This window comes from Carassius gibelio, chromosome A9 (genome assembly GCF_023724105.1).
Source record: "Carassius gibelio isolate Cgi1373 ecotype wild population from Czech Republic chromosome A9, carGib1.2-hapl.c, whole genome shotgun sequence".
NCBI lineage: Eukaryota > Metazoa > Chordata > Actinopteri > Cypriniformes > Cyprinidae > Carassius > Carassius gibelio.
Genome location: NC_068379.1, coordinates 12,352,707 through 12,374,300, shown reverse-complemented (window position 1 = coordinate 12,374,300; position 21,594 = coordinate 12,352,707). Strand labels below are relative to the sequence as shown.

The window sequence follows — 21,594 nt, the reverse complement described above, 5'->3', positions numbered from 1 at the left end:
TATATATATATATATATGCATATGCATTTTTTTTTTTTTTTTTTTTTTAAACACCGCACCACCGGCGGTTGTTGGTCCATGACCAACCGTAAAAACCACCGTCACAGCCCTACTGTTAATTAAAGAGATGTCAGACTGTTTGGTTTCATCACATCAGTTGCTTATCTTTATCAGGCAAATCATCTTTCTTTCTTTTATTCCCTCAAGCAAGCTTTCTAGGCATGCATGTCAGTGAACACCAGTGATTGGCTGTAGTCAGTGCTTGGAGAGAAAGATGGAGCTGACAAGCCTGGGGGGAGTTTTTCATGTATGTAAGGATTGTGTTTGTGGTTGGCTATTGTATCCATTCCAGGTTGTTCCAGCTTGTTTCAATTATCACTTGCTGAGGAGAGTCCCAGTTGTAATTGGATCCATGTTTGGATGATGTGAGATGAGTGGTCCGCTCTGAATCCTAAAGGAATCTTGGAAGGCGTGGACGCACTTCCAAAATGTTTGTTTTAATGGCAGCCATGGAGACAATTTTCTTCTGGCTTTGATTCCAAGTTGAGAAGGCGCTGAAACAATCACTGGTTGTGTTGGTGACTGGTTGGCAAAACTTATTAGTTATAGACCTAAATTCTAGACCTTCATTAGGCTAAAGATCACAGTGACTCAACAGTGCGGTTGGCTCAAACTATGAGATTTTCTGAAGCAGACTGTGTTACTCATATTCCAAGTATCTCACTAGCCTGTTCTTGATCTGAGTAATAATGACAGTCCTCCTAACCGTTCACTCTTAATAGTCGGCTCTTTTCAGTGGATGATAAACTGGCCATTGATAAATCAGTAATAAGCTATAGCTGATAATTGTCAGTGCTATTCCTCTCAGAATGTTTTGTACAACTTATCATGTGGAATTCACTAGCAGCAGGACAGTCTTTCCAGATGGAGCCATAATTAGACCGTAAACATGAAGGATGCAGAAATGATGGTGTTTGTGCTGCCTGTCAATTGAACATGAATGAAAGACATGAAAAATTGAAGCGTGCTAAAAGTGGTTTACTGCACATGCTTGCTCTAGTGGGGGTGGACAAGTAGAAACTGTCTGCAATAAACCCCCAGATTTATCTTCTCAGAGTGCGTGATTGAATTGGTGTTATTCACAGAATGGGTTTGTATGTGTTGAACTGCACTGGAAGCACTATGCCCAGGCCATTATCACAGAGGATAGTTTGTCAAGTCGATGCCAGAATGAGTCTTTGAGAAGAAAGCCTCTCCTTTTATGGACACGATGGCAGTTGTTTTCTTTCATCTCCTGGCACTAGGACTCTTTTCTGTGAGGGCAAACTCTGTGACTTCTTACAGGAGAAGAAAGATTTGCTTTGTTAATCGTTTTTTTTTTCTTCTCTTCTGTGTATTGTGTTCTCAGGTTATAAACCAGTCAAAGTAAAGTTCTTTGCCAAAGAGATGCTTGTCGATATTTCAGCCAAGCAAATTTTACATGTTGCTATTATAGACCAATTTGGAGTAGACATCAGTTATGTCACTTGCAGCTCTGCGCGCATTGTGTTGGAAGAAAAACACTGGGAACAAGTGGAGGGAAATTAGTAAAATCCTTGCGATTTTAGAAAAACAAAGTTTGGATGTCAGAATCAGAAAGCAAATCATTTTTATAGAACACCATTTGAAGCTAAACGCAGACGTAAACTATGAATGAAACGTTAAAATATATATATATATACACACACATATAGGGATGTACCAAAATGAAAAATCTTTATGTATTATGTCTTTGTTTGTTTTTTTGCTTCACTTTGGTTAAGTAAATTTTACACTCTGAGCACTTTGTATCATTAATGGCAATGAGACATTTAGAGTGTGAATCTGATATTTGTTGCCAAATGGGAACAGGACAGCAAGGCACATCTTTCAGATTTTAGTGTGCAGTAATTCTCCATCTGAGAGCGATTACAGGACAGAAGATGGAGGAGCTGTGTCCAGACTCAGCAGTCCGGTCTTGCCCCCATCCTCCACACTCTGTCCCTCACCCCTCTCGTCAATTTAGTGAGATGTAAAAGAGGCAAGCAGGCATTTCTTTTGCAAATTTGTCCTCCAGCTTCATGGTGCAGTGCTGCCCTCTCCTCAGGCCAAGCAGAGAAATCAGATGACCAACTGGCTCAGATTAATAGACAGCGTGTCAGGAACAGGCAGGCAAAACACTGGCTAGAGAGAGAGACACGCACACAAACACAAATACACTGACATAGATGGTGAGAAAGAGGGTGTGATGGAAGGAGTTCTGAAAGGATGAACTAACCCTTGAAGTGAAACTGTTGTCAGTATTTGTACAGCTGTTTGATATGTGACCTATTATATAGTATTTGCTCTTCTGCTATATTAACACCTGTGATGTTGAAAATACTACGTCTATAAGAATTGTTTTGAGCCTGTTGTGTCTTATATATTACAGACTGGTCTGGAACAGTGCTGTCTTAGAGGATCAGACCAAATTTGTGTATTTCACTTTGATTTTCATGTGAGTTTTTTGGCACATTTCCCAAAAGCTATGTTAACTAGCTGTGGTCGCAAGTTCCATTGAAATCTGTTTGTATCAATGGAATTTGCGAGCATAGTTTCTTTTTGGAAAAGTATAGCTGGTTGACCTGTTTTATGCAGTTTCTGAGTTGTGAGTGTGAATGGAGATGGACATCTCTAATTTAAACTATATTAAAAAATACTGTCTGATAGTCAGTCAGTGCTTTTGAGCGGTTTAATTACAAATTAGTAAGTGTACCCATTAAGCCCATATACCCTTAAAGCCCACTTTGAGCACAGTATTTTAACCAATCCAGTAATTTGTTAATTCCCAGAGGTTTTTATTGCATACCAATCACATTTGGCCATCCTGAGTTAGCCACACCAATGTGCATGCTGCCTCAGGATTTCACATAAAGACACCCCAAATCTTTGGTGTTTCAGGACCCTTCAGAAATCCACACATTTCTGCAGTGTTCAAACATTTCTTTGGTAAGCACACTAATATTATGTCAAATAAGAGGTTAATGTATTGTATTTTGTGTATGAAAAGATGGTACTACTATAATATTTTATATCATTTTCCTTTAAATGTAAAGATGAGTTTTATTAGGTTGCACACAAAGCTGATCTACCAAAATCTAGTCAAACCATTAGCCTTACTGGAAGATAGACTGCCAACGACATAAGCATGTGAACTACAAACACTAAAGCCCCTTTCAGACTCCACGGCGGACCCGGCAAATTGCCTGAACATTGCCGGGTCGCCTTCTGTGTGAAAGCAAACACGTCCCAGGATTGATTCCGGCATTGAACCCGGGTCGGGGACCTAGTGACATTTGCCGGATTCAACCCGGGATGAGCCCTGTGTGAACAAAAGCCAGATCTAATGCCATGACGAAGTAGTGACGCGCGGCTCTTTTACGGCTGTTTTGAAGGAAGATCAACGTTCGCAGCGAAAAAATGTGTGCAAACTGTAATGAAGCAGAGATCAGTTTGTTCCTCACTTTCCGCGCTGATGCCGAGATCGTTCGCTTGCTTCAGTGAAAGTATAACGTGCCTAACGTTTTCGACTCATACATTACAAGTCAGGCTCTGATGTCACGTGTCGTTACAGGATCTTTACGGGTTGTGTGTGAAAGCAATAGGGCTGTCAACGAATATTCTAAATTCGAATATATATTCGAATAGGTTTTAAAAAACAAATTTCGAAGGTGAAAATTAATATTCGAATTAAAAAATTTTTTTTTGAAAAAACCCCCGCGGTAGTAGAGGCGTGGCTGTCTGCTTTGTGAGTGGGGGCGCTAGCGCGCCTGAGGGTTCAGGGACAGGTCACAGGAGTCGCACTGTCTGGCACAGCATCACTGCTGAAAGTTGACGCGTCTTCATGGAAGATGCCAGCAAGTGCAGAGCCATACTCGACCGCAGCAGAGAAAGCAAGGTAAAATTGTTACCCCCGAGATAAAGTTGTATACAAGCTATTCAGAATACAGTTAGCATACCATTCAACCATGAGGTCACATCTCAGAAATGTGCACCCAAATGAGCACGGTATAATGTGTGGAACTCCAGCTAAAAAGTCACGTCCACAAGCGCTTTGTCTGCAACACGACAAGAGGCCATAACGGATAAATTAATCTTGTTCATTTGTAAGGACATGAGACCGATCAGTGTCGTGGATGGGGCAGGCTTCAGGGAGTTCTGTCAAGCAATGGATCCGAGGTTTGATTATTTATCGTTTCATCTCAAGGAAAAGTTCCATGTTTACCACAGCTCGCTCAGTTCTATATGCTGTAAAGCTTCAATTCATATTAATTATATTTGTTTCAATCACTGAATGAAGCCTGCTATATTTGGGACAGAATTCGCGACCTTAAATCGCTTGCACAAAACTCTTGATCAGCACTGAAAAATGTGTTTGTTTATTTAAACCGTTATGCGCAGAGAACGTGAGGGTGAGAGAGTGTGAGGTCTGCAGTCTTGGCCATTAATTGATTTCCTTGTTTTTGTGTAGGTAATACATTGTCAAATATGTTTAAACTTAAATAGACTACCTTTACAAGTAGTTGTGTATCTTTGTATTATTTTGTCCTGTTATTGACGTAATGCACCACCAGATGTTCGAATAGTTCGAATATTCATGTTTTTGTTAGAGGGAATATTCGAATGTCATTTTTTAGCAATTTTGACAGCCCTAAAAAGCACGCACACATCCCGGGTAATCACTGGCAGTGTGAAAGTGGAAAATCTAGTGACCTGGGAACGATTGCCAGAACACTTTACCCGTGTATTTGCTGGAATGGCAGTGTGAAAGGGGCTTAAGTGTTTTTAAATGTTTTAAATATTCATTTACAAATAAATGCACCTCTTATGTAGAGCATATTATTATAATTAAGTATTTTTAAAGATGGGCTTAAATGTTACAGTGCCACAAAATGCATTCAATCTATAGCCAACACAAGCTAACCTTGATTTCAATTTGTTTTACATTTCTTAATGTGGGTACAATGAAAATGACTATGATGCAAAGTCCATGGTATATTTAAAAAGCTAGGTTCCATGCATGTTTTTGTAAACACATCTTCCATTTTTAAAGGAAAACATTGTCTATTTTCAACATTTCTCACTGTGGTACCATTTAAGCCCACTAAATGTTTTTAAATGAGGAATTCCTCTAATTACAAACTTTGATTAAAAGTGTAAGGTAATCTGTGCAGGGTTGTCTTGCCCTGGCAACCAAAAACTCTCTCGCTCTGGTCAGTGAATGTCTCTGCTCTGCTATATGGGAGCGTGCGCTCTTCCGGGAAAAAAAGTGCCCTTAGGACCCATATAAGGAAATTCCGCTCTATCTAACGTCACACAGACCCATACTCGAAAAAAACTTTCCGAAACTTGTGACAAACCGCAAGGAGTATTTTTGGAACAAAAATACTCCGTCAAACATACAACATAATTTTTGAAACGTTGTCCATGTTTAGCATGGGAATCCAACTCATTAACGGTGTAAAAAACTCAGTATGCATGAAATAGCATCCTTGTTTCCCCGACAATAGATGCAACAATTATTCAATAATTATTGAAACTATTTGTAGCAATAATGCAATATACCAATGTACTTGCATTTAAATTCCTGTGCAATTTATATATTTTCTCTTTCTGAACTCTTTCTTGGTTTTCCAGTCATTTAAAAATGACACCGATCACTCTAGCATCTGAAGCCATACACTTGCTTTCCACGTTTGACTACCTTTTCTTTCTCTCTACGAATCTTTGTTATCAGACCGACTCTATAGTCTTGTATGTGGCTGACGTACTGATAGGCTGCAGTTATGGTTACTTGAGCCATAATTCTCCTGCAATACAGCGAGAACCTCTGGGAGACAGATGCTAATATTTCTCGTCTTGGCCAGTTCTGCATTGATATGACGATGAAAGAGAGATGAGTCTGTGTGTGTCTAGTAGGAGAGACTGTGTGGGCTGCTTTGATTCTCGATTTAGTCTTCCACATCTGCGATACATCCTCGACTGCCTCAATATTCACATGACAACGCATCAGCCTTGTGTGCACTGCTTTCAAACTTTAGCAAACTCCTCATTTAAGTTAGTCAAACTATCCATAATTACTTTTTAATTATGCACTTATAATTAATTTAACCTAATTTAGTATTAATCTGCCACAAAAACAGTGATCTCAAACAGTAATCAAAACTCACCACCACGATGCTCTGGCTGGTTGTTAGGGCATTGCTCTGTGGTCACTAACGTATTCTGAGTGGTTTTCATGTGTTGCTACACAGTTGAGAGTTCTGCCAAGTTTGATGGAGGTTTGTAATAATCCTGAATACCCTAATTAGCTGGTTGAGGGGTCAGATTCATGATATCACATTTTTAATGCAGTGTGATAGTTAATTTTAAAAGCCTCCATCAAGATCGAACAGTCTGTTACATTTATTTGCACTCCATATTTCTTGCACATTCTGGAATAGGTGTGTGTGGTGTGTAAGTGAACGTGATTTCTGATGGCTTTTAAGAACATTCTTTTCAGGAATAAGTTTCATCCTTAGAATAAAAAAAAGAGCTTTTTTTGTAATACAAAATATTCTTAACTTAATTAAGTTTGAAAATAAAAATAAAACCGCAGTTTCCTGTATAGTATATAGAAGTCGGCCGATATATCGGGCCAATATTTGTAATTATTTAATATATTGGCATCGGCAAATATCCGTGTTTAGTAGCACTGATTTAAAGGCAGGGACGTCGGCGGGCAGCCCCGTGTTATTGGTGCAGTGGAAAATGCTGCTGCCGAATGTGAAGCCAAGCCAAAACTTTTGGAAGATTCAACAACAGTGGGAGATAAAGGTATGCCGAGTTTCCACCGAAATTACCCGGAACATTTGTACCAGGAACTTTTTTCCCCTGGAACTTTTTTTCTCCCCAGACCTGTTGCTTTTTGCGTTTCCACCGCGGTGTAAAGCACCGGGAAGATTAGGCAAATAGACTGGTGACGTAGGTCTGTGCGCGTTTCTCAATACAAAGTACACTGATTTTGGACGTGCATCCTCGGTAGTTCAGACTTTGTGCATTCGACTCGGGAGTGTGATGTCTGCGACGACGCAAATCTGGTAATTCTGCAAACAGCAGCGTACTTGATAACTTCAGTCAGCTCTCTTTGGCTACTGCAATTTTCCTCTCTGTATATTTACAATAAAACGAAATAGGATATCAAATACCACTGCCTCCTTTCGTTTTCATTTAAACATAATACCAGCTGCAGAAATGTACTTAGTACAGGGTGTATATACAGCCATTACAATGAAACGAAATATTATATCAATTTTCCTTTTTTACTTTCCTTTTTACAAATAGATAAATTTAATAGACCAAAGATAAACTCTTAGATTTACCCAAAACGAATTATATTTTGTTTAACCACTAAAGCGACATCAGAGCCAGCGGCACATATCAGAAGGTCTAGTCGAGGTGAGGCTGCTTCTCGGCGGGTACATAAGCACTGAGCTCCTGCTGATCGCGTGGAGCTCACAGTCTCCGAGATCGGCGAAACACATTTTTAAATAGGCACCGTCTTTATAAATAAACCATAGATTTGAGTTTTAAACAACTACATTCTCGCCTGAAATACTTTTAAAATTACATTTCATGACACAATATCAGTATTATTTTGAAAATGATCCGAATAAATTGTGGTTGACCTCAGCCAATGTTGGTGAACTCAACCAATCAGGGGTGCATTTCCCAAAAGCATAGTTACTAATAGGGCTGAACGATATATCGTTATCATATCTATATCTAGATATGAACTTTCAAGATATTAATATCGAAAAAAGCAACAATATATACGAGATAGATTTCCCCTCTCCGCGTTCGCCATGCATACAACTCTGACAGTCACAACAAACATCAGTTTTACGAGTGCCCTTGACTGCACCGTTAAAGCCAGCGCGCACACACTAGGGACATGGGAACTATATTGTGAAAGGGGGGGCGGCCTTTCCATGGTGACGCGTCATTGCTTGTCACGTGACTCACTGCAGCAGCAACAGCGCTGAATGAATGATGATCTGCTTTTATATAATTTTTCCTTTTTTATTCAGAATATTCACAAATGTGTTAGTTATGGCATGAAATATCTGATATTCCGATTGTCAAATACATGCAAGTGGAAGTATATTGTTGTTTAAACAGCTTTATAACGATCGCGTTAGTTGAGCTGTATGCGCGATGGGCGCCGCCGTTTGTGCCGCAGACGCAGTTCAGAGAATCAGATATATATAAATAGCCAGGTTTCCATCCAGCTCATTTGCATTGAGGGATGTCAATATTCAAGAGAGCGCTATACATTTGAGATCATTTTACTTTGTTGACTGTGAACCGCTTTTTTCACATCAAACATTTTATGCAAGTATTATGACCAGTACTTTATTTGATCCTGTTTTGCAAAATGTTTGATTTTGAATTTTTGCGTTCTGCTAGGCCTATTAGTTTTAAAAAATCTGGCATTTACAGTGCATTAGATCGTGACAGTTCATGCGTGCTTGCATACGAGGACGAGCGAGCACGGGTTCAGTGGTTTTCAACCTGTGGGCCTGTGATGGTATTGCAGGTGGGCCGCCAATTACTATTCAAGATTGTGAAATGTCAGTAATGTCCGCTGCATGGACATTGCAAATTTTTAAAGAATACAACACAGATGAAAATATACATAAATATAGCTATGAAAGAATGAAATAAAACTGAATGATAAATGTATAAACTCCAGTCTTAAATATTAATATACACAGGAATGTACAAGAGGCAAATGTGCAAACAGGTTGACACTGTCAGTATGTCAATGTGAGGTAGTGAATGATGAATATCTTACTGAGAAAGTGAATATTAAGTTTATTAAGAGACATGAATATGTTAAGAGGCTGGTTTTGAGTTTAGGAGCCTGATGGCCCGGGGGAAGAAACTCCTTGTTAGTCTCTCGGTTTTTGGCATCAGGCTACGGAAGTGTTTAACAGATGGCAGTAGTGTTGGGCGATAAGGTCATTTTTCAAATCGTCATATCGTCAGCCCGTGAGATCGACGATACACGATATTATCATGCATGGGTGGAGCAAGAAAGAGACTCTTTGTTCTTGTCATAGCATAACTATTTGGTGTTTTAAACCACGCAGGTGCGCGAGAGAGAGCCCATGTAATTACCAGTAATCAAAAAAAAATAATACTTTAAAACATACTGATAAACTAACGTTAAATAAAAAATACTGTATTTAAAACCAACTGGTTTATATATAGTCAGACGCAGCTGTCATATCATGCATCCTGTGACAAATTTGCCGCATCTGCGCACTAGGGTTTTCACGATACTAAAATTATTGTTTCGATACTGATACCTATTCAAGAATTGCGATTTCGATACTTTTCCTGAAAAGGGAAAATACACTCAAATATCATTGTTGTTTTATTTTAAAACCAGGACAACATTCTAATCAAATAACACAATAATAAATGAACATATGAACAGTAGATATATTAAACATTTGAACAAAATATGAAATATCAAAATATAAAAAAATGGAGCAATGACATTCAAGGTAAAGAAAGAATAAATTTAGCAGCATTATCTCAGTTATCATAAAAAAACATAAGAGTAATACATTTATCTTGATTCTGAACTTTGAATAAAAATATGAACAGCGATTATATTAAACAATGTTTCTGAACTCAGAAGATTAAATCTCAAAAGATTTTCAATTTAAGCAATGGCATTCAAGTAAAAAACAAAATAAAACAAATAAAATTTAACAGCAATATCTCAGATATTGTAACTTATTCAGTCAGTTGTGCAACCTTTTCTTTCAGAGGAGAAAACTCAGCCAGTGAGCTTTAATGAGCGTCATCTTTGAGCGACACCTTTTCTACCAGTCGTGGACCGGTGGCCACAGTATCGTGCTCACATATACAGCCTAGTGATGCGCGGGTCGGGTTTTTTTCCAACCCTTGGGTTGCGCTTTTATGAAATTATTTGGCCCGCACCAGCCCGCAAATAAAGTAACATTTCTTTAGCCACCCCGACCTGTGCATCGGGGACATCACGGAAGATACGTTGCTACTAGACTCATATTTCTTGTTCACTGAAGCTCCTCCCTCCACAGCAGCGCACGAGCGGACTCAGCGGAGAAGCGCGAGCTCAGCGCTATTAGCAGCGCGAGCTCAGCGCTATTAGCAGCGCATGCGCAGCTCGTGAACAGCTCTGTGAACTGTTTCATCCTGCCAAAGAGTTACTCAAGATGTGATGGGGCATGTGATTTGTTGAATGTATTGAACGAATCCGCCCTTCACTGAACGAGATCAAGAGATCTACTCATGCGTGAATGAGTTGAATGAACTGATACATCTCGTTTATGAATGAAATTAATTGGTATACAGGGTCAGTGAGCCAAGCATGTAAATCCCGATCAGCAATCAGCAGATACAAAGCGCACTTATAGGTGCAGTGCAGATACGCTCATATTTAGCATACAGAAAAGAACTCCACGTTTAATCCCCGATTAACGTGAATATTATATATAAACTGTCTGACCAAACAAATCGCTGTAGTGCTTTTTTGCTGCTTGCATGAGGAGAAAAAAAAACACAGACGTCCATAGGGAGGCACTGGAAGCGTGCGTTGCACACACCAACATGAGATACGTCTCTTACAAATCTGGAACACAGTCATTCTTTGAAGTATTGATAGTAATAAATTTAGGAATCGTGACGTGTTTAATTTCCGAGAATCACGATACTTTTGAAGTATCGGTGCACCATGCAACACTACTGCGCACAGAAGTTATCAGTCTAAATGTTCTGCAAAATCAGTCAACAGTGAAAATCAATAGTTTATTTTAAAGTCCAGCAATTTAACACTATATTAAACGGGTTCGTTTATGACAAAAATTTAAGTATTAAAAACAGGTAAGTTCATATATTTGGAATAAAGTTAAATAGAACTGATGCATCAGTCATACAGTGCTCCGGATGGCGTGCTTCATGATGTGACCGACGCACCACCACAGAAACAAGAATGAGATGCATTCTAACATAACTGTGGCATTAAACTCAGATAATGAGGGCTCCTTTAAAATATTGCACGTATGTAGGCTGTTCAGATTACTTGTTAGAGTGCAATGCAATTCCTTACATCTGCAGACTATGTACGTCTGTTTGTGGAAGGAGACTTTGTAATGGCCAAACTATGTATTTTGCATGCATTACATTGTAGTGCAGAGTGCATGAAAATAATAACAAGGCGGCAGAGCGAACTTATAATCCATAGCAGTTTTCACGTATTCCTTTACGTCATCACCACATAATGAGTGTTATAAATTAAGTGATCAGTCTTCAAGAGAATAACTATGTGAGAACCACTATGGATCATAAGTTCGCTCTGCCACCTTGTTATTATTCTGTCTTTTCTTTATTTGTAATGCCAAGAAAGAGTTAAACTCTCATGTATGAGAAGAGCGCTTTGTTGTCTACCAGCCAATAAATGTGAGGGACACCAACTCCTCATTTTCTATCGCTTTCATTTCATGGATTTAACGAGTTATCCGAGTCAAAGCGGACAACTGCGACTTCAGGCTCTAATCCTCCTGCGCTCGTGCGCGCTGTGTGTGTGAAATGCGGTGTGGAAATAGTGGGGCATATTAATAGCAGAGTTATAATAAACTGCCTAAATAAAAGTTATCTAATGCATTAATAGGAAAATGAGCCTAATATCGTCTTGATTATCAACAGAGATATCTGCTTATGTCGATATCTCTGACTATCATCGATACACGATAGTATCGTCTATCGGCACAGCCCGTCTATCGGCAGCAGAGTAAAAAAAGATGGTTACTGGGGTGGATGGAGTCCTTGATGATTTTAACAGCTCTGTTTTGCAGCATTTGAGGTAGATTTCCTGCAGAGAAGGGAGAGCAGACCCTGAGACGCAGCTCAGCTAAGCGCACAACACAAAATAGAGTCAATACCCTATTGTCAATACACTATTAAAACAAACAATAATATAATATAATATTTGTAAAATATATTTATATGTAAATTATATTTGTAAAATATAATATAATATTAGTAAAAATGTCTAAGTCATAACTTAATAACATCGTTTCATATATAATTAAAAAAGAAAAAAATATTAAATTGATTAAATATTAAACTGTAACTATGCTTCCACTATTCAAGCTTGCTGATTGGTTTAAGAATAAACCACCAATTTATCTTAGATATTTTTGCTGCATATGCTACAGGACAACAGCAGTTGTGCCAAGCGTTGCCAGCCCGAGTTATTTTCTGTTCATTGCAAGTTCATTCAATAATGACAGTTTAACAATCTAGCTTCTGAGTACTAAGTTATTAACCCAACAATAGCAGGGTCAGTTAATTTTGTTGCAGTGGGCTGCGCAAACATGTGTTTGGTTGTGTGGACCGCGAGTTGAAAAAGGTTGGGAACCACTGGTCTAAAGATTGTTTCATAAACATGTACTATACCTGATATCCAAATAAATTGAATGTACAGATTTGCTTAGTTGAATTACTGCACTGCTTGAGACATTCTTGGACAGTGATTATTGCTTCAGCTCATCTGATGGGTTCATTTCTTTCAACTGAGCTGCGCTACAGTCACGCTTCTGAAAGTGTAGCATCACTAGCAGTCTGACACCCTTTTTGAGAAGCTCTTGTTGAAAGAGGTCTCTGAAGAGGTGTCTTATGAAAACAGCTGTGAGCTCTGTGAGCGAACATGAGGAACAAAAGTCTCATCAGCATCTCTTGTTCTACCCACCTGTTCATTTCAGAGAGTAATTATTTGAGTCATCTGCTGTGGTCAGTGCTGTAAGCATACATCTGAGCAGTCATTAAGGGGCGCACTGCCGTGTAATTACCCACGAGCCCTGCCTCCATTTGTGTGCGATTGAAATGGAGAGAACTGTGTGGTTTGGGCAGTAAATGACTCCTGTACCTGCTCTCTTTGACAGAGCGGTTCATTTCAAACAAAAGCAGTTGAAACAATGAGTAGACATTCACCTCTCCCAGACAGACTTGCCTTTCAGACCCACATCAGTTCAGGGGTCATGAACACAGTTTTTTTTTTTTTTTTTTTAATCTTTACCTGTTTTAGTAAAGTCTAAAAAATTCCGTCTCTTCACACGAAATAAAGTTTTGAGCCGCACAAAAAAAAATACAAGTAGGGATGCAGCGGTTAACCGGCTGTTTTTGGTCTTTTTTCGGACGTTTTTTCCGGAAATGCACCCGTGTACACAGACTACATTGTAATCATTTGGTATCATGCCATTTGTGTAGAAGTATTTTGGAATCTGTGCAAAGGACACGGGAAGGCCTTCAGTACTGGAAGTGCAGAGCTACATGTTTATGGCACAGATAGCAGGAAGCGAACAGCCGTTGTTGTACTGGCGCACAAATAAGAGCGTACTGTACCTGTCCGCACCCTGTGAAGGGATGTTCAGCTCAACGTCTCGCGTGTTGGATGAGAAACGAAACAGACTAAACTGTGACAAAACTGAAATGTTTAATTTTTGGGTAAAGTAGAACTTGCAAACACATTTGAAAAGCCAGAAGTAAATGTCAGTTCTGTATAGCATGATTCTTTTTTTTTACCATACAATTACACCGAAAAAAATTACCTGCTGTTGCACAATGAAAAAAAAAGTATTTCATTCATCCAATTAAAGAATTTTAGGGTAAAGATTCACAACTATATTTTTTTTACTTGAAACAATAGTTATTTATTTATTATTTTATTTTATTGGACGAATGAAACATTTTGCATCTTTGTTTTATTCGAACCAACATTATTTTATTTTAACATTTTGAAATGCATTAATATAGTATACTTTTATTTAGTCTCACTGGTAAAGACTTTTTTTTTATTTAAAACCAATCGTAAAAACTAAAACAAATACTGAACACTGATTGAGAAACATCTTATTGAATGCGTGTTGATTTTGTTGTTTGTATTGTAGAACTATGCAGTTGTTTCCGTTAATTTCAGTTGGTTACAGTTAATCTTTTCATTTAAGGCCAGTTCTCTGTAGTTTCAACCCAATTCAAAAACAAAAGCTAAATGCTGTTGTCTGTACCTTCTTTGTTTGTATTGAATGTAGGCTACTTACTGTGCAGTTACTGCAGTTAATTTAAGATCATTACGGTTATTGTTTTCAATAGCCAAAAGCCAGTGTGGCCTATTAAAATCCAAATAAACATCCTGTGTATGCATACTTTCCTCCTTTCTTCCTTTGTTTCTTAAAGAATAAAAAAATGGAAATCTGTGTTGGAATCAGCCAGTTTGCTTGTAAAAAAAATTGGTATCGGAATCGGCCATGAAAAATCATGATCGTGGATCCCTAAATACAAGCATACAGAATACCAGTGTACCGGCTGATTCATAAGCAATTGTCTCTGAACATTTGACTCTGGAACCAAAAAAATAAGGAACGTAAAAAAAAAAAACATTGACAAAACTCAACAGTTTTTTCAAAACCTAAAATCTATTTGCACTATCAGTCAGCTCGATTCACGACTGAATGTTTTCCTCCCTCCCCTGACTGCTCCTGACAGCCTCTTCAGTCTGTCGTGTCATCCAGATTTTTTATACCATGTAAAAGCCAATCACTCACAAGAAAAATGGCCCTAGTTATTGACATCTATTGCTGTTTCTATGTGAAAAAAGAAGTGCTTTGATAACAATTTGTATTGTGAAAACTGCTGTGTCTGTCTACTAGGTTTTATGGCTGACAACCTGACAATACCCCAATTTGGTGAAAAATGATTTTGGAAGGAACATGTTCTGAGATGGTTTTGATTTCTCTTTGTGCGTTTTAATGAGTTTCTCCGTTCTCTTTCGAAATGTGCAGGAGTGATGATATTCAGTCGTTGTCCTCAGTGTCTCTGTTCTAATAATCTCTACATGAGTGGCACATCACAGCAGTTTGAGGGACGTGTTTCCTCTCCAGACGCTGTTGCTCATCGTGTTAAAGGTTCAGTTCTGTATCGGAGGGTCTCTCCTCCTCCCCTCTCTTTCTCTCTCTCTCTCTCTCTCTCTCTCTCCCTTTCTCTCTCTCTCTCTCTGCTCAGATGCAGCTGTGATGTCATCAGCGTGGGTCAGCGCACTGCGTCTGTATATTAGTGTCAGTGTGTCGTTGTGTGTCCTGGGGGAGGACGGGTCTTTCTGGCCTACATCCCTGCCCACTGCTAGCTTAAAGCTTCTTCTGGGTCTATAGCATTTAATTGCATTAAATCATCATGTAAAACAACAAGTTCATACATTCGACTGAATAATTATTTTGTCACGTGTTTGGCTGCTTTTGTTTACTACTTCAGCTTCGAGATTCATGAAGACTTACTTTCTGATAAATTGATTTAATAGCTAGCTAGGCTGATTATGTGGCCAGTATTTTCTCATTTTGATATTGCATCAGCTTATAATTGTAGAAGAAATTAAGAATTTTTTAGCAAACATTAATTTATTTCTTTTCATATTTCTTTTCCAAATTTCATCAATTTTTCAACATGAAAGTTAGCCGTAGTATCTCTCATGACATTAAATTGCTTTGTATTATGAAATAATTGGTTAATTTTGCATATCTATCTAATGCATCTAACCATATGTCACCAGTAGATCTTTTGTTTGGCACTTTATTAGTGAATATTTAATTATCTTGTTCTGGTTTAAGGTGGTTTGGGATCCACATTGGTCTGTTGTTGTGTGGGTTTTGTTGAATTTGTTACAGCGGTTTTCTGTCTATAATAGCTCAGTCAAAAGTATGTGAGAGGTGACTGTTCCCTCCTGGTACCATCCTGCGACAAAGACAGGAATTGTGTAAACAGAGACACACACACACTTTTTCTCTGTCAGCCTAGGGATCAAAGCCTGGGTCATGTGACTGTGCAGATTGATGTCACTGAAGAACTGCTTAGACCCTGACATTCCACACCAGGGGCGTCGCTAGACCCTTTTTAACTGGGGCACGAGCCCCATTGAAATACTAATACATCTTTGTCTGACGGTGGAAATTTTCTTGTATACCAGCATGTGAATAATTTTCCCTTATATTATTATACATGTAAGGATGTAAGAACCTGAGATGCTTTGATCTCCTGAGAAACAGACAATAAAAACATACACGGGCATCTTCGACAGGAGATCACCCAGGCTTGGGACATGTCTCCATCTGGGGGGATGTTTGTCTTGGTCTGATGTATTTAAAGGACTGTAGAAAAAGGATCAGGGCCTTCTGTAGCCAGATTGAGCCCATAGCATGAAGTCTGTCCACACACTTCACGCTACTTTACGTTTTTTTTTTAGTGTTTTTAGCTTATTTGTTCATATAAAATGACATGCAGTTGCTTCATGCAGTGGTGCAAACATCATTCAATGCAAGTTATGATAATTGTAATTAATCAAGAAAATAATTGACAGTTATGATTTTTGTCATGTCATTTGTATCTTGCTGCCCTATATTTATTAGCTTTATTCGTTTTTTTTTTTTTGTGCGTGTTTTTTTTGCTGTTTTAGGCTGTAAGGACTTTTAGAATAACTGAAATAATTTGATGAAGTGATATGGAGATATAATGCAGTCAAGAGCTGCCTGGATCTACTTTAGCCAAGAGATTCCCTGGAAATAATTGCACACCATAGATCGTTCATCAGCCAATCAGATTCAACAGCCCCGTAGTATTGGACTGCCTTAAATGGCTAAACAGATTTAATGCCGCACTGAATATTGCTCTTTTACTTCTCCATTAGTCTCCAGACAAGCACGTCGCTCTAGAGGAAACCAAGAACTACACAACTCAGTCCCTGGCCAGCGTGGCATACCTCATCAACACGCTCGCCAACAATGTGCTCCAAATGCTGGACATCCAGGCGTCCCAGCTGCGCCGAATGGAGTCCTCCATCAACCACATCTCTCAGGTAACTTAGCAACACACCACCCCTCCCCATTCAGTGTCACACTCTTGGCTATATTTACTGAAGAACGACTGACAGCTCGAAGAGTCTGCTAGGAGGTGACTGGTACATGACTGTAGGGCTGTCACTTTTAGTTCGAAAATCAATTTTTTTCGAAAATGAAAATAGGGAATCGATTTTAACCAAATATGTGCACTATTCGTTTTAAAATAATTAAACAATTAAAAAATATAGATGTAACTCACAAACAAGCAGAAAAAGAAAAAAAAGAATTCCGAAAGTGCAGTATGCGCTGCGAAAGCTAGACAGAAAATACCAGCAATTTCACGCGCTTATAAGACCCAGTGACGTCGAAAGTGACCTCTTCTGGTGCGTTCACACCAAACGTGAATAGAGCGTCTGGCATGAATGTTTTCAATGTTCAATCAATGTAAAGACGGCTTTACGCGCGTCTGGAGGTCTCGTGGCCCGGTAGATGCGAATTCGCCTCATTCGAGCATCTAGTTACAAGAGATTCTGAGTTATAGTATCCCTGAGACATCAGTGTGGTCGGAGCGCATTTTCTTTTTGGACAGCTGTTTGAAATGGATTGAATCATTATTTAAGATATTCTTGGAGATTTTTGAAATGCCTAAATCATAAATGCAGCTGGGTTGAAGCCTGCAGTGAGGTTTTTCTTTTGTTATGGCTGCCGTCCCCTCTGCATATATATATTTTTTGAGAATGTTGCACTCATGTTGCTGTTTGTTATTCTGCATGAAACTTCATGACAATAAATAAGAAATATTGCTGACTTGTGCATTTCCGGCGCTCTCTTTATGTTCGTCCGTTATTTGCCGTTGAAAAAGAAAATGTCTTTTTTTTTTTTCTTTTTTTTTTTTGACATGGAAAATCGATTTTACAATCGATTTAATGAACACTTATGTCTTAAAAATTGAAAATGATTTTTTCACAAAAGTGACAGCCCTACATGACTGTGACATAGTTAGGTAAAAGGTAGATTATAAGGAGCTTGATTATAAATGGTTCTGACACTAATATTAGAGTAGAATCTTTAGACTAAACTTTAAACTTTCTTACTTTAATCAAACAGTATGCCATCAGGAATGGTCGCACATGAAAAGTACAGTACCCAAGATTCTTATTTTTTAATTATTCAGAAATTTGGGTGGCTGATCAGACAAGATCCTTGTCCAGCCAGTTTTCAATTGTTTCTGTAATTAAACCTAATGTATGTAATGAGCTGTAACTCAGATGCAGCGTAACTGCAGGGGTATGGTGTGACAACTGGAGTGTTTTGTGCCCGCCAAAGATACGAGCAAATGTTAGTCACACATACTCATTTGTGTGTTCATGTCCCTGCCTTCTCCCTTTTCCTGTGTCACCACTTCTCTCTCTTTCTCTCTGCCTCCTCTACAACTCGTGGGAAATTCCTCCCTGTGGCGTCACATCTGGACTGTTGTATTACACAAAGCTTAGAGCTGAACTATTCAGAGTACCACAGTGAACTGGACAAGGGACCACACACATGCAACTTAAATATGAAAAAAACAACAATAACTCACCCTTGTGATGCGATTACAGTTTTTGCATTATATTGATCATAAGAATATAATATTACACAAGATTTATTTTAAATAAATTTAGGATTTTCGATTCATTAAAGAATCCTGTAAATGTGTCACATTAATATTTAAAGCAGCATTGACATTAATAATAAATCTATCTTGAGCAGCAAATCAGCATATTAGAATGATTTCTGAAGAATCATGTGACGCGGCTTGAGTAATGCCTGCTGTCAGTTTATCTGTCATCACAGGAATTAATTACATTTTAAAATTAGTGCTGTCAATCGATTAAAAAAAATTAACTAATTAATCGCACAATTTTTTAAAATTAATCGCGATTAATCGCGATTAATCGCAATTAAAAGACTGAAACTTTTTGGATATGTAAATGTAAAATGTAAATAATTAATGTAAACTCAAGACAAAGAAACTATTTAAATTCAAAATATGATTGTTTATTGGAATTTTTGTTTAACTTGTAACACAGATTTTCTCATGTAAACAACATACCTGCAATAAACCATCAATATCCTCCAAATTAACTGTTGGCTTGAAAGCCATATTTATTACAGAAATAAAAACACAGGCATGTAAGTACCATTTGAATTTCAAAACAATCAATGCCAATAAAAAACAAAAATGATTTCCATGTTGAATTCTAAGTGGACTGCAAAAAAATTCCAAAGTATAGTCATTGCCAGTGCTTTAAGTGGGCCAGCACACACCGGTACTCAGTACCACCACTTCCAAATATAGCTCTTGAGCTTACTGCCACCTCTCCATGCGCCCAGAACGTGCTTGTAGCGTACCGGTTCGCTCATTTGGACATCTGTTTTAATAGAGGTTTTAATCTTTTACCTGCACTGCCGATTTTCACAGCGCCCTTCACAATGCAAGCTTCCTAATTCATCCCACCGAGAACAGAAACTACATTACCCATTCACCCTTAAGTTATACAAGTGAATAGCGCATGTGTCGCTTTTCCCACTGTTAAGTGTCAACAACTCAACGTGGCCGGAGAAGGTGTGTGAAACTCGTTGTGAGTTATACTAAAGCAAAATCTTGAGTATTTATTGTCTGATAAACATTAAAAACTGTCTGCGGAGGTTGAGTCGTCCTGCAGCCCCCGCTGGCTGCTCATTGGCTGCAGCATCTTTTTTCTAAATTCTAAAAAAATACCGTAGACGGCAAGGCACAAATTTAGATATTTAATTATCTAATTAATCTATAGCCTATGCACAAAGACAATATGATCTTTTTGTCCCCTTTTTGTTTTAAAGCTTGATGAAGAGAGAGAGCGCAAGTTGCTGCAGCTGCGAGGAGGACCGTGATGCACGCGCACAGGAGTGATTGACAGTTCGCGGCACTGTGTACAAAAAATACTCCGCTACACAATTATTTCATTATTTTCGTTTAAGCTTATTAACGTTAGCGTTACAGAAAGGTCTGATTTACGCACTGTTACAGTCATTGTTTTTTTTTTTTAAACAATGACATTTGAGTTCATGATTTTAATGTTGCTGTTTCTTGTGGCAGACTGAATGAAGAGTAATGTTTCTTGTGGCAGATTGAAGAGTAATCCGGCAGAGTTTTATACTGAAACTTTCCATCTAAAAGTCCTTCCTTGCTCTTATCCATATTTCTTTGCACGTTGAACACACATAGGCCACAACTGGAAATAAAAAAAACTGCAACCGCGTTAATTGCGTTATTTTTTTTTAACGCGTTAAATATTTCAAATTAATCGAATGCGTTAACGCGCTAATTTTGACAGCACTATTTAAAATATATTCAAGCATAAAATAAAATGAAGTGTTTTTTTTTTTTTCTGTTGTATATTATATATGGATATGGAAGATGGATATAATGTACTTCATGTTAGCTTTTCTATTTTGTTCAAGAGCAGTCTAAGTCCACAAGTCACAGTGACAATAAACTGTTTCTATCATATACTGTAGCTGCAGTTCCACAACGCAGCTTTGAAGTGCGTTTTGCAGATGTTTGATGGAACTGTGTTTTCGGGAAACGCTGAATCGTTGAACTATGTTGCTTATGACGGAACTTGCAACTAGTTTTGCAGCAATGATTCTGGGATGCATCCCAGGTGGACAGCAGCTGACGATTTCTTCATCATGGATGATTTCTCTCTTCCGCCTTTCATTGTTTTTTTTGTCTCCATATCTCTGATCTGTCTTTTCTCTACTGCCCACATCTGTGGACCCAGCTGTTGCTCTGGACTCAATCCCTTCTTACCATATCACTGTCACTTAATGCTGAAAATCATTTAGCTGTCTGTGTTTGAGAAGCCAGCAGCAGAGGCTTATCCCCTATGTGGTTCCTGTTGTTTTTTATTTAACAGCTGTCAACAGCATGGGCTCTAAAGCGATTAAACACAGCAGCACAACATCTAATGCAGCTCTTCTTGTAGAGTGCTTTTGACACGATCCTCTCCCAAATTGCCGTGTGAAATGAAACAGAACTCCACCGACAGGGATTTCAGACCTCACCCAACTACACGCTTTAATAATACGCCTCACATACTGTGTTTTGTAACTTGCTTTCACGAATAATAGTGGCCATCGTTTTTCTCAAGTTCTCTTGCTCCAGTGCATTTAGTAAATTCTTGCTATTTGTAGCTTTAAGACTTCTGTATGTAAATGTCCTATATTGTTGCAAATATGGTTTTAATGTTAAATGACCCAGTTTAGTTTTGGTACGTCACTTTTTTTTTTTTTTTTTACTTTTCATACTTTTTTTTTTTTTTTTTTAGACTTTTCATACATTTTTTTTTTAATTTACATTTTTTTTTTGTTCTTCCACTTCTCCAATCCAGACGGTGGACATCCACAAAGAAAAAGTGGCGAGGCGGGAGATCGGCATCCTCACAACCAATAAGAACACCTCCCGCACTCATAAAATCATTGCTCCAGCCAATCCCGAGAGGCCAGTGCGTTACATTCGCAAACCTATGGATTACAGCTCGCTGGATGATATCGGTCATGGTGTGAAGGTAGGACACAGGCTCACCTCAGGAGGAAC

At 38.4% G+C, this 21,594-nt stretch overlaps 1 pseudogene; it reads left to right on the top strand.

Annotated features, from left to right (window-relative positions):
- LOC128019641 (abl interactor 2-like) overlaps positions 1 to 21,594 on the top strand; it is a 45,140-nt pseudogene that overhangs the window by 10,883 nt on the left and 12,663 nt on the right.